Source organism: Petaurus breviceps, unplaced genomic scaffold (assembly GCF_028583685.1).
Source record: "Petaurus breviceps papuanus isolate PSGF00001 unplaced genomic scaffold, PetGlider_PUasm1.0 90792, whole genome shotgun sequence".
Classification (NCBI taxonomy): Eukaryota; Metazoa; Chordata; class Mammalia; order Diprotodontia; family Petauridae; genus Petaurus; species Petaurus breviceps.
Window position 1 is genome coordinate 504,662 of NW_027187347.1, and position 13,704 is coordinate 518,365.

The window sequence follows — 13,704 nt, forward strand, 5'->3', positions numbered from 1 at the left end:
ACCCTAGACCACAGTCCAGATCCAAGCAGGTTAAAGCAAGAGTGATTACCCCTCAGACTGGTTGCCTAGTACCCCTACAATCTGCAAGCCAGGAGATGAAGCTGCCATGTGGGGGTGGCTACATGGCCATGGCACCTGAGCGGCTTCTCCCTCCAGGGGGTAAAGGTTGGCCCATACTCCCTCACTCCCGGTTCACAAAGTCCACACTGCATTGACCTCTCTCTTTGTCCTTAGGATTTATGTGTTGATAATTCTGGAAACTGCCACAGCTGCTGGTGATCTGAAGTCCCTCCAGCCAGTGGCTGGTTGTGTCCACCCTGAGGCTAAAACCTCAGGCTCATGGGGCTAGACTGGGCTCACAGAGTGCTGCACTCTTCCCTTCCTGCTGGTCTGTTGGACTGTCTTCAGTGAAAGGTTAGCTTCTCTCTGTCATTTTGTGGGTTCTGTAGCTTCAAAGTTTTTCTAGCGTTACTTTTTACATGATTTGGAGGACATAGAAATCGGAGGCTGGCGGAAGTCCTGTTACTACTCCCAGGATCTTTTTCAAGAACTGATTAGTGAATTCTTTCAAATTACTATTTTGCCCTCTGGTCTAGAATATCAGGCAATTTTCCTTGGAAATTTCTTAAAAGGTGGTGTCTAGGCTCTTTTTTTGATCATGGCTTTCAGGTAGTCCAATAATTTTTAAATCATCTCTCCTGGATATATTTTCCAGGTTAGTGGTTTTTCCAATGAGATATTTCACACTGTCTTCTATTTTTTCACTTGTTTGGATCTGTTTTATAATATCTTGATTTGTCATAAAGTCATTAGCTTCCAATTGTTACAGTCTAATTTTGAAGGAGTTATTCTTTTCAGTGAGTTTTTGAAATTCCTTTTCCATCTGGCTAATATAGCTTTTTAAGGTATTCTCCTCATTGGCTTTTTGGGCCTCTTTTGCCATTTGAGTTAGTCTATTTTTTGAGGTGTTATTTTCTTCATTGTATTTTTGGGTCTCTTTGAGCAGGATGTTCATTCTCTTTTCATGGTTTTCCTGCATCATTCTCATTTCTCTTCCCAATTTTTCCTCCACTTCTCTTTCTTGATTTTCAAAATTCTTCTTGAGCTCCTCCATGGCTTGTAACAAATTCATATTTTTTCTTGGAGGCTTTTGATGAGAGAGTTCTGACTTCACTGTCTTTCTCCCACTCCATGCCTTGATCCTTTTTTGTCCCCCTTGATCATCTGTTTATGCTTCTTGTGCTTGCTCATATTGCCCACTAATCACTTGACCCTTGAACACTTTGCCACTATAGAATGCTGCTTCCAGAATGGAAAGAGCTTTGTATCAAATAGTTGGGGTTTTTGCAGCTGCTGTAGCTGTTAGTTGTGCACCATCTCTACAGCCCCCACAAGCTTTGGCTCACTGGTCATACCTCCCAGGACCACCACCCAAGACTGTGATACAGATCCAAGCATGTTAAAGCAAGAGCGATTACCCTCTGAATGGTCAGTTGGTCCCCCTACAATCTGCAGGCCAGAGGCTCCTGAGGCAGCCATGTGGTGCAGCGGCCACACCTCTGTTGCTTCTCACTCCAGGGGCAACAGCCAGACCACACTCTTTCTTCCCCCCATTCCAACAAAGTTCCTCACTAACCTTTTGCTTTATCTTTGATGTTTGAGAAGTCTGGAAGGCACCACTGCTGCTGGTTATTCACTCTCCTGAAGTCTGCTCTGGCTGATGTTGGCCGGGCCTCCCTGGGTCTGGAACCATGTAGGTCCTGCGGGATGGTGCTCAGCTTCCAGTGCGCTGTGATAGACTCTTCCTGTTGACCTGCCGGCTGTCTTCAGTGGAAGATTTGTTTCTCTCTGTCACTTTGTGGGTTCTGTAGCTTTAAAATTTGTTTAGAGCAATTTTTTTGAATGTTTTGTAGTTGTTTGGAGCCAGAGGCCGTGCCAAGTTTGTGCTTCTACTCTGCCTCTTGGAGCCACCCTATTTCACAAAATTAAAAAAAAAATACAATAGCACTCAGACAATGCTAATATGTGGTTTTCTAAGTCAATATACAGCCTGCAGGGATCATTATGAACAGTCAAGTGGTCCATGTTTTTGAGTTTGTCATCACTGTCTTACTTGACTCAAGTGCCCATTCCAGATTAGCTGATATCATCTAACCTGCTTGCATCAAATTTATCATCTGATGATGATAAGCAGACAAAGAATATACATTTGAACAGCAAAACATTAAATGAGGATTAAACGAATTATCTAAGAAAAAGAGATAGAAAAAGGAACAAGGTATGAAGCTCTTGTTTCATGGACAATCTCTAATTCAACCTGACTATTTGGTCCAGGAAAGTTATTTCCTCTCTCAGTGGCCCAGGAAAACTCCTAAGACTAAATGTTGTAGGGGAAGCTGGGTGGCACAGTGAATAGAGCACCACCCCTGGAGTCAGGAGGACCTGAGTTCAAATATGGCCTTGAACACTTGACACTTAATAGCTGTGTGACTTTGGGCAGGTCACTTAACCCCAATTGTCTTGCCTTCTCCCCTCAAGAAGGAAAAAAAAATCAAATGTTCCCAAATATTTTTGAATATCACATGGTAGAGCTTCCTACATCAGTAAAAGCACAAGTCTAAAGAAAAATAAAATAGTGAAACACAGAACAATAGATGTGGAAAGGAAGTAACAAAGTGATTTTGTTACTTGCAGGAAAGCTAGGCAAAAATAGCCAAGCCTACCCAACCACTTTTGGTTTTGCTTCTTAGCAGAATTCTCATAATGGTTTTCTTGGCTAAAAATTCATTATTGGAGGAAGGAGAGAGGAAACAATCATTTAGTAAGCACTGACTATGCACCAAGCATACTTCTGAGGAAATCTCCATCCTCTAGCTCAAACCCTGGAGCCTTATTTTTACCTCAAAGGAACAACATCAAATTTTTGATGAGAATAATTTACTCCCAAATCAAATGCATTTTTAGGAGAGCATTAGAAAAGGAACAAGCAGCCTCTTGAAAACTATATTCTACAATAGAGAACATCTTTACTATCACACAGTGAATTGCATGGTATAAATTATACAAGATCCCACTGTGATTATTATTCATTTGCCATAAAATTTTTGATTCATTATAGCAAAATGCCATCTTAAGGGTCCTCTCTTCCAGCAAGGTACAGATGTCAAAATTATATAAGATTGCTTGAAAGATATAACAAGAGTGAAAACTTTGTTCAATGAACTCTAACATCAGACAAGACATAAAGCATAGTCTATTTTATGCCTTAATAATCCCTTAATAAAAAATAAATATCCCTTAATAAAAAATAAAATATTCCTTAATAAAAGGATGTGTTCTGTGAAGTTCGGAATCAGTTAAAGGGGGCTGTACTTGAGGAACTAGAGGCCACATGTGCTTTGAGTCCTCAGGTTCCCCAACCCTGCCATAGACTTTTTTAACAAAAAAAAAGTTTGCCTCTGTCAGAGAGGAGGTCTGAGTCTAAGTCAAAGGAGGTTTATTTATTAATATTGAGGTCCTTTAGATGCTATTGTTTAAAAATGACATGCTGATGGCATCAAACTCCAGAACACTATATGTGAAATCCATAATCATTTTAAATAGTCTGGTTTAGTCAGACATTAATATTGAGTTGGCTGGACAACCCATAGTACTTGTCCACTAGTATTTATATCTTGGGCAGACACTGCAAACGGACAATGAATTGGATCCAGAATTAAAGGAGAATGGGATGGATTGCTTTTGTTAAACTGCCAAGTTCTTTGAATGACCTCAAGTTTCTACTTGAAATAAAGACCCATCATTTTTTTAATATTAATATTCATCTGACGTTGTTGTAGGACTATAGGACTATGGTATGCTAAGATTTTAAGTTGAAAAATCACTCAAATGACCAGGGAGAGACTCATGGTGAATGTGAACAGACCACAACATATTATTAATAAGGAATCAGGAAAGAGTATCATCAAAGAAATGCATGAATGGAAAAGTCAACTGGTCATGTGGTGAGTGCAATGGATATTCTGTGAACAGTTCATATGCACAGATGGTGTCCTTATGTTGCCCAGAGAAAGCATAGAAGGTCCCCAGAGGTTTGGGTGTACCCTGTGTTGGAGCCATGGGAAGGCCTAGATAAAAGTCACACATGATGGATAGGTATGGAGGTATTACATGCTTCATCTTTGGAGATAATGTCCACTATGGCTATATGAGTCCTGTGTATTAAGATGAAAGTGTAAACTTGAAGTATAAAATGAATTCAGAGAATGGCAGATGCGAGAATAAACCAGCAAAGGAATCTAGTAGCTTATAGAAGCACAGTGGCCCACAGCCAGATTGTATCATCTGCCTGGTGCTGATGCAGATGACATCATGGGAGATCCTGGGGGAAGCTATCAGCATCAGACACAAATAGGGATCCCAGGGATGATACAGCCCTATTAGTTAGTTGTTCTGGCTAGGTGCCTTGTTCAAGTCATATGTATTGTCTCTTCATGGGCTTTCTGCACATGTCATCTATCTGCACATTTTCTATATGTGGTCCCATCAGAAGCAGTGGAAATTTCAAGATACTGTAACTCTGTGCATGGAACAGCTAGATGGCTCAATGAATAGAGCACTGGGCCTGGAGTCAGGAAGACCTGAGTTCAAATCTGGCCTCAGATACTTATCAGCTATGTGACCCTGGGCAAGTAACTCAATTTGCCTTAATCCATTGGAGAAGGAAATGGAAAATCACTTCAGTATCTTTGCCAAGAAAATCTCCTGGACAGTATGATCCATGGAGTCAAATAGAATCATACATGTCTGAACACCAACAACAAACTCTATGTGTATGAGATGGAGTTGGGGAGGGGGGCAATAGGAGAGATTTTTCCTTCTTTATTTGGCTATATAGTTTAAATTTGTTGTCCTTTGATCTTACATTGGTGGAGGCCTAAGAGCCATGGTCTGGAATGGATGACAAAGAGATGTTCCCCTGTTTTACCCATGTAATAGTTGGGAGCTCAAAGGAAATTTCTTTCTTATACTATGGAAGAGAGGAGCGAAGGGTACTCATTTGAGAAATGGGCATTAGTGATACTTCTGTAGCATGGACCCCTCTAAATTGCATGCCCTGGAAAGCTAATCCAGGTTTAATAAGATACAGAATTCAGAAGGACCGAGATTACAGATGCATTATCAATGCTCATTCCTTAAATGCAAGCTTTTCCACTCTTCTCTTCCCTATAATAGTTCACCAAAGAACTGTCTCCTCTTTGGGCTCCCAACTGTTAACTAGGGAAAATGGAAAATCCTTTCAGTCTCAGGGTCCTTCAACACTAGAACCCTGGGCTGCATACTTAATAGACCTGGCTCTAGGTGGTTTCTGCTCCCACCTGCTCTCAAGTACTAGGCTGCTCCTAGCTCTCGGCTGTTTCTCTATTCCTGGATGAATTTTTCTGGAACCTTCATATGGCACTGGATGATCCTGGTGGTTTCTTCAGCTCAGTTTTTCATTCCCCTCATAGCTCATGGGGAAGCCTACTCTTGTGTATTGATGACCTGTGTCTCTTCAACCCCATCCTATGGCCCCTGTTGTTATCCCTGCAGTGTGTCTTGACAACTATTTCTTCCTTTCCACATCTTCTAGCCATGATTACATGCCCTGTACTACTGATGTAGCTTGTCACAGTAATGTGAGGTCTGTTGCAATGGAGCCCTTCTGTTGAGACCTGGGACCTCATGGGAAATGTAATTGCTAATTGGATGGGCCTATATTTGCAGCATGACCCATCAGGAAGTGTAGGCTTGGTCTAATCAAGCCCTTATTAGAGCATGGGAGAAAAAGTACATATTTAAATCTCTACCTTATTTTATAAATGACAAAAGAGTAATTTCTTGAGTGGTTTGAATTCTGTGGATGTAAGCTACTTTTGTAACAGCTGAGTATTTATTTTTATTATTATTTTCCTTTCTGTTATATTTCTGTATCATGGCTATTATGGCAATAAACTGTTGTTAGGAAGGCCACAAATAAAATATAGAGGGGGATCATTAAACAGTCGAGAGCAGGAACAAAACACAGAGACATTGCATGTGGAGAGTTGCCAACAAACATAATGTTAGTTCTGGCCCCAGAAAACATAAGGGTAAAGACTAGTAACATTCACTAGATGTACAAATACTTTTAAATAATGACAACTGTGTGCAAAGCAGTAATACAAAAGTTTCTTTCCAAATAGGAAACAGACGTGATGTTATGGTTTTTAGCTCTAAAAGGTTTTTTTTAGCACTTTGAAGGAAAAATACTTAAGTTTTAAAAACACAGTCAATCATCCATCAAAAAATATTTTCTGATATAAAGGAGGCTACATGTCTGGAAGAAAAAGCCATAATGTACTGGATTTTACTTTATGCCTAAGGATAATTCATAACCTCCAAGTCTGGAGCCTACTATTGTTATATTTTGAAAAATGAAATTAAATAATATTCACCATCATATACATTCTATGTGAATGCCCTTGGGTTAGTGGAGCTTATTTGTATAAGTTATGGGGGAAAATCATATACAGGGTCAAGATCAAAAGAACTGCTGCCTTATCTATCTTATTGCACGTTCTTGAGACAAATATTAGGCCTGCTTTTTCCTCTTTCTCACCTTCACCTATTTATAAATGAAGTTTTTCATGTGTGGCCTCTCAACATAGCATTATATCTTTTAAAATTAGTTTCTATATTATAAACAGATTCAGGTTGAACATCTAAAAGTAAGAGTAGTGAGAAATAACAGTAGGTGCTTTATATATATTTGTTAAATTAAAAAAATTGAATTGGATCGAGATAAGAGCCTCCCTTCATCCTTCCACCAAAAGTCCCCAGACTGTCTGTGTAAGCATATAGGGAAATAACTGAGAGGCGGTGTGGCACGGAAGACATACGGTTGGATTTAGAATAGAGAGAGAGACCAGAAATGGAATTCTAATCTGAAGTTCCCTAGTACAATTCAGTGAATTCATTTAATTTCAGTGAGCTTTAATTCCTTCATCTGTTAAATGAGGATCATTAATATATTTAGGATAAAGAAAGCATGTAGATAGAGTGACAGACTTGAGATAAGGAAGACCTGAGTTTGAATTCTGTCTCAAGTGCTTATTAGCTGGATAATCTTGGACAAGTAACTTAACTTCTCAGCCTTAGTTTCAATATCTGTAAGAGGCAGATAATGGGATAATAGGGCCTGTAGTATTTAATTCACTGCAATGGTGTGAGGTTCAAAAGAGATAAGGTATGTTGGTTATTGAAATGCTCTCTATTTCTGTCTCTTTGTCTCTGTCTCTCTGTCTCTTCCTTCCTGTCTCTCTCCCTCCCTCCCTGTCTCTCTCTCTGTCTCTGTCTCTCTCTTCTCTTTCTGTCTCTCTGTCTCTGTGTCTCTCTTTCTCTGTCTTGTCTCTGTCTCCCCCAGAAACCCACACACTCTTGCACTCAGGAACATGGTTCCTCATTTTGTATTCCTTGCTTAGTGGTCTCTAGCAACAATAATGATAATAATTAATAATAATATTTAAGTAGTGCTTTAAGGTTCACAATGCTCTTAACATGTTCATTCATTTGTTTCTACAATAACTCTATGTTTTAAGTGCTACTGTTATTCTCATTTTACAGATGAGGAAACTGATTTGAGAAAGTTTAAGAGATTTACTCAGCGTCACAAAGCTAATAAGTGTCTGTGGCAGGAGTTGACCTCTGGTCTTCCTGACTCCAAGTCCCTCAATCTATTCATGAAACTACCTACCTGCCTAGTAGGAGAATTTGCCTGTGTTGAATGCAAAAGAAGTTTTAAGGACAGTTACAGTGCATTCATAAACTCACAGATTTAGGATCAGAAGCATCCTGGAATGTCATGTAGCCCAATCCCTTCACTTTCCTTTTGAGGAACTGAATGAAGTCCAAGGATGTTAGATGAATTGCCCTTCTGTCTTACAGCAAATAAGTATCATAGGTCCCATCTGAACCCAGGTCTTCCTGATGCCAAACTTAACACTACTATGCTACCTCTTTTCTCTCTATCATCCTGTATCCTTTGTATCATTCTTAATTGAACATCAAAGTGAACAGCTTGTAATAGAATACAAGGATAAATTCAATATTACCACCCTGAAATTCAACCCAGATATCATATCATTCCCCATGAGAAAAAAATAAGGTAGAAAATCTCATTTGCATCAAGGACTTAAATACGTCCTCTGGGAAACGGACATGATACAAACACCTTAGTCAAGAAACATCTGTTATCCAAAATAAATGATAAATAATACAAGAACCTGTCAGGGAATTACACTATGTAATAAAAACCAAAAAAATAAAGATTCAGACATAGGCTAGGCTAATCATTTTAAACATCCTGTCTCGCTCCTTCTTCTTCCATATCTCCAAAATAAAATGGGACAGGAGCAAAGAAATTAGATGGAGTAGGAGGGAAAATTGCTTTAAAATATTGATGAGCTCTTAACTACTACTGGAAAATTACATAAACTGAAAAAAGATTTGGGAGGAGGGTCTATAACTTTATCCATCAATTTCCTGACACAAGTTAGGAGCACTGGTCTATGTGCTGCAAAGAAGATGGAGAAATTAAAGCATTGGAAAGAATGAATACAAATCATTAAATTGAGCTAAGATATTTTGAAGACTTTGAGAACAGAATCTCCAGGGAGATGTTAAAAATGCAAGATATTCTACTGAATTAAATTTGAAAAGTAGATGCAAAATACATTGCTATAGTTTGTGTAAGTTTCCAACAGGGTTCAGAGTCAAACAGATATGTGAATATTCTCCTTACCCATCTTGGCTTCATTTCCAAGTTGTTTAAGCTGCCACAGCTATTATATCAAGGTATAGGACAACTACGGAAGTCTTAGTTCTTCATAGATATTCTGTCAAAGGATGACATTAAGTCTATGAGTATTAGTCATGGAGTAAAGATGATAAAGTTGCATATCCATATGGAAGAAATTATATCACATTAGTTCCCAAGGACCAGTATATTATGGTTATGTTATTGTTCTTCCTTCCTTTCAGCCATGTTGGAGTCTTCATTTGGGGTTTTCTTGGCAAAGATACTGGAGCAATTTGCCATTTCTGAGGCAAAAAGGGTTAAATGACTTGCCCGGGGTCACACAGCTAGTATGTGTCTGAGGCCAGATTGGAACTCAGAATGATGAGTCTTCTTGCCTCTGGATCCAGCAGTCTATGCACTACGGTGCCACCTAGCTATTGTAGTTGTGATGTTCCTCTATTTCACTGGCAGATATATTTTTCAATAGTTATGAGGACCCATATCCTAGAACACTGATTCTCAGTTAGTGGTTTGTGAACCTTTTAGAAGCTTGCAATGATGATACAAGGGAATCAAACTAAAAGGAAATTTAATGGCACCTGAAAGAGTAAATAGTTGCAGGATATTATAAATTGTATAATAAGTTACTCTGGGGGCTCAGCACAGATTTTTTTTATTATCATTATTGAAAAGGGCTCAATGAACAAAAAATATATTGGAAACCACTACCCTAGAAAAGGGCTTTATAATCAGTAAGTATACAATCTGGCCCTTTAGAGATTTTTTTTTCTGCTAGATAATCCATCCCAATGAAAAATGAGAGTGGAAATATATCAAGTGGAAATACTGAGAAACTACAGACAGAAGCCAGCAATACCTTTGTCAATTCTAAGAACCATTAATTAATATTTCTTTATTTCTTAAATATATTGTGTCTTTATTTTTTTATAATATAGCTTCTTATTCACTCTTTCTCCTTGTTATCATTAAAATACTCTGGCATGGAAAACAAAGCCCATGAACTTTCTCATGGCACAGTTAATATTTTTCAAGAATTTTTAAGGCACTCCAATAAGCTTGATTGCCACTGCAACCCCCAAATCTTCTGTTCCTTACAAATGTACCATGATGATTAGTTTGACCTTTGACCACAAGCCTTCATTATTCAGTCTTGTGCTTCTTATTTTTCTTTTCCTTTTTTTACTTTATATCTCTGCATTGATTAATTTTAACTATGATGCCATTTGAACCTATGATTTCAGTTTTATCCTATAAAAAGCTCTCACATACACCAAAATGAGGAGCCTGGGCATACTTTGGGGAAATACATTTCCGATTTCTTGCCCCTACTCAAAATTTTAGGACTTTATTTCATTACTTCACCCATTGTATTGTTGCCAATTTCCCTTGCAAGGATGCACTTCATTAAGTTCAAATAAAATGTTCATTTGAAAGGCAAAAAATAGAAATTTTATCAGAACTTCTACAAAATCTCAAAACTTTTCTTGGAGAGAAGATATACAAATACGTTTTGAAGCAACTGTCATGTTAGACAGAGTCTTGGACTTGGAATAGGAAGGACTGTTTTTGAATTTCATCTTGCTTCTTAGGAGCTGAATAGCCTTGAGTTCTAAGTCATTTAACTTCTCTTAGTCTAAGTTTCCTCATCTATATGGAAAAAATTCCTCATCCAATGGAAAAAACTATCTCTGCCCTCAACTCAAATCTGTGTCTCTCACATACTAGCTCTGTAACTATGGTCCTCTAGATTCTTCTGCTTGTAGATTATTTCATGCTGATTGCATTAAGCCTTGGAACACTGTAGATCCCCTGAGAGAGATAAATAACCACTTACCATACACACAGGAAAAACCAAATGGATGAAGAATGCCTGTTTTCAATTTATGACATGTAATTTAATGGACCTTTAATTATATATATAACAGACCGGTTATACAGCTGGTCTGTCTGTCTATCTTCTCCTATATATAAATGCAGTACATATTTAATATAAAGTGAAGATGCATTGAAACAAAAAAGGGCATCCAATATTGGGCTATAATTTGATTTTAAAATTTAACCCATGTTTGTCTAGCTTTTATCTTTGCAAATGAACTAGTTATCTTAACCTATTTTATTGATTCTTTTCATTTTTACCACAAAATAATTTCAACATTCTAACCTCAAATGAACCCTCCCTTGAAATATAGTATTTTTTCTCTTAAAAATTGGCATTATATATTTTATATTCCTTTAATTTCCAAATATTTCCTTCCCTCTTCTATCACCCAGTGAGCCATCCATTATAAAAAGAATAAATTAGTGAGGGAGAAAACCAACAAACCAGCAAAACCAACCAACATATCAATCATATCCAAAAGTATATATAATATTTTCTACACACAGTCTTCCACATCTGCAAAGAAAGGACCAAGGCTGAAATGCACTCATTATCAATTCAAATCTAACTTTTGAGAAATATCCCAGTTGATATTAAGCTTAGTGAAACCTTTCAAATGTTCTTCCCTTGTGGTTGAATGACAATAGAGTTTTACCTATTGAATTTGAAAATCCTTTTGAATTTGAGGCCCTGGACCAAACACATATCTTAATGCCTCTCTCAAATTAAGCCTGATGTGATTGGTGGCTTTATCTATGTCTACATTATGTATTTGAGAAAAACATTTAGGTTACAGGTCTTCTTTTTATATACGTGACCACTTTGTTTGTCCTAACTTATTCAGTCTCAGGGCTTGCAGAGTGGGCTACAGATGGAAGTTGTAGGTACTTAAAAAAAAAAAATATCTCACAGGGTATAACCATCATTTGCCTTATCTAGGGGGATTTGCATCTTCCAACATACTCAATTGTTAGCACACCCATGTCATTGAAATTTCTCTGCTTCTTCCCTCCCCTAAATGTTCTTTGAACATATTGAAACCTTGGTCTTCCCCAACCCAAAATAAAGTCATTGAGAATAAAACTCTTGAATGGTATAATGATTTTTTTTTATTTAAGCAGTCAGGGTTAAGTAACTTGCTCAAGGTTACATGGCCAGGTGTTTCTGGGTGGGTGCTAAGTGTCTGAGCCCAGGATTCGATCTCCAGGTCGTTCTGACACTGGAGCCAGTGCTCTTACTCGCTGTGCTACCTGGCCGCCCCTGGTATAATGATTTCTAAAAAGATGATGAAAAAGAAAAAAAAATCACAAAAGAAGAAGTTAATGGCCACAGCTGCTATTATAGACATCATGTCCATCAGCTCAGCAGGGTCCATAGTGTCAAAAGACAGCTCAGTAAAGGGGGGAGTCTGCTACTGCAGCTGCCACTGAGCATTTGGGAAGCTTACCTTTCTGCCACTGACTCAGGCAAGCATGGTGTAGGATACTCATTATCCTTCTGTTTCATTGGGCAATACATCTCCCTATGGAATTAAAATGAATGCCTATTAATCAGGCTCCAGCTGGAAGCTGGTTAGCCCTACTGAGGTAGGTTTCCAATCAGGAGAAAGTGCAATAGAAGCCACAGTTATGGAAATACATTATAACACTTTCCAGACTTGCTGATTATCTTCAAGAAGCTTACAGCATAGTGGGTAGAGGTCTAGTCTCATAGTCAAGATGAATGAGACTCAAGTTCTATTTCTGAGTTAATGGGTGTGTGAACTTGGCAAATCATTTAACCTCTCAATGCCCAAGCTATCACTCCAAGAATAAATTTCTGAAAAGGTGCTGGCTTTCTTTGTTAAAGGGAGTTTATCTAGTGAGCTCCTCATATCCATGAAAACACAGGTCTTGTCACTATTTGTCCAATAGTATGACAGAAGTTAAGAAACATTTTGAGGGAGGGAAGAGGATATAACTGTGGGGGAGATAGAATCATTAAGGGGTCAAAAGTACCCCTGAAGCACATGTGGAGCAATGGGAAAAGGAAACTGACTGTTCACTATCAGTCAGGAAGGACAAATAAGAGAAAAACAAAGGCCTGATACAGGAAAGAAGGTCCAAATGTGGGGGGATGATAATAAACTTTAAAAGCAAGTCAAGGATATCAATTTTCTTTGACCATGTAACCTACAATTTACACAAATTTAAATATTTAGCACTTATGGGTTATTAAATTGCACACGATCCATGAACATCATTTCAGAAAAGAACATGCTAGCCTTTTCCTCTGAGGAAAATTGAAATACACTTTCTTAAATCTCCATAATTGAAAGAATTCTGGTAGCATAAGAGTCATAGGGGTTCTTTTTTCTTGTAGGCAGAGAAGCTACCTATAACACAGGAAATGATAATTCAAGGTTATGATGATAATTTTAGTTCTTTTTTTCCCCAACCCCAAAACTGATGACAGCTTGTGCCAGCATAAAGTAGGTATGTACTGAATCTCAAATACTCACATTTCACTTTCTAGTTTTCAAGGGCAAATGGAATTTTTGGTGTTTTTTCCCCTCTACACTACTAAACTGAAAGGAGAAGAATAGTTCAATTTTAAAGGAATTTTAATTCTTAAAATTAAAAGTAGTTAAGGAAGAAAGAAAAAGAAAAAAGTAAAAAGGAAAGAAAAGAAATAAAGTAAGAGAGAGAAAAGAAGGAAGGAAGAAATAAAGATTTTTAAAAAAAGAAAGTAAAAAGGAAGAAGGAAGAAAAAGGAAGAAAGAATGAAAGTATGAGTTGAGGAAGGGAGGGAGGGAAGGAGGAAGGAAGGAAAAAATAGTAAAGAGTCAAGGGAGGGAGGGGATAAGGAAGGAGGGTGGAAGGAAGGAAAGAAGGGAGGAAGGAAGGAAGGAAGGAAGGAAGGAAGGAAGGAAGGAAGGAAGGAAGGAAGGAAGGAAGGAAGGAAGGAAGGAAGGAAGGAAGGAAGGGTAATCCTTCTTCCAGTATTT

The 13,704-nt window shown here is 38.0% G+C and overlaps 1 pseudogene; it reads left to right on the forward strand.

Moving 5' to 3' along the window:
- Positions 1-9,124, forward strand: part of LOC138147421 (DNA polymerase beta-like) — a 197,657-nt pseudogene extending 188,533 nt beyond the window's left edge.
- Positions 9,125-13,704: the final 4,580 nt, after the last annotated feature.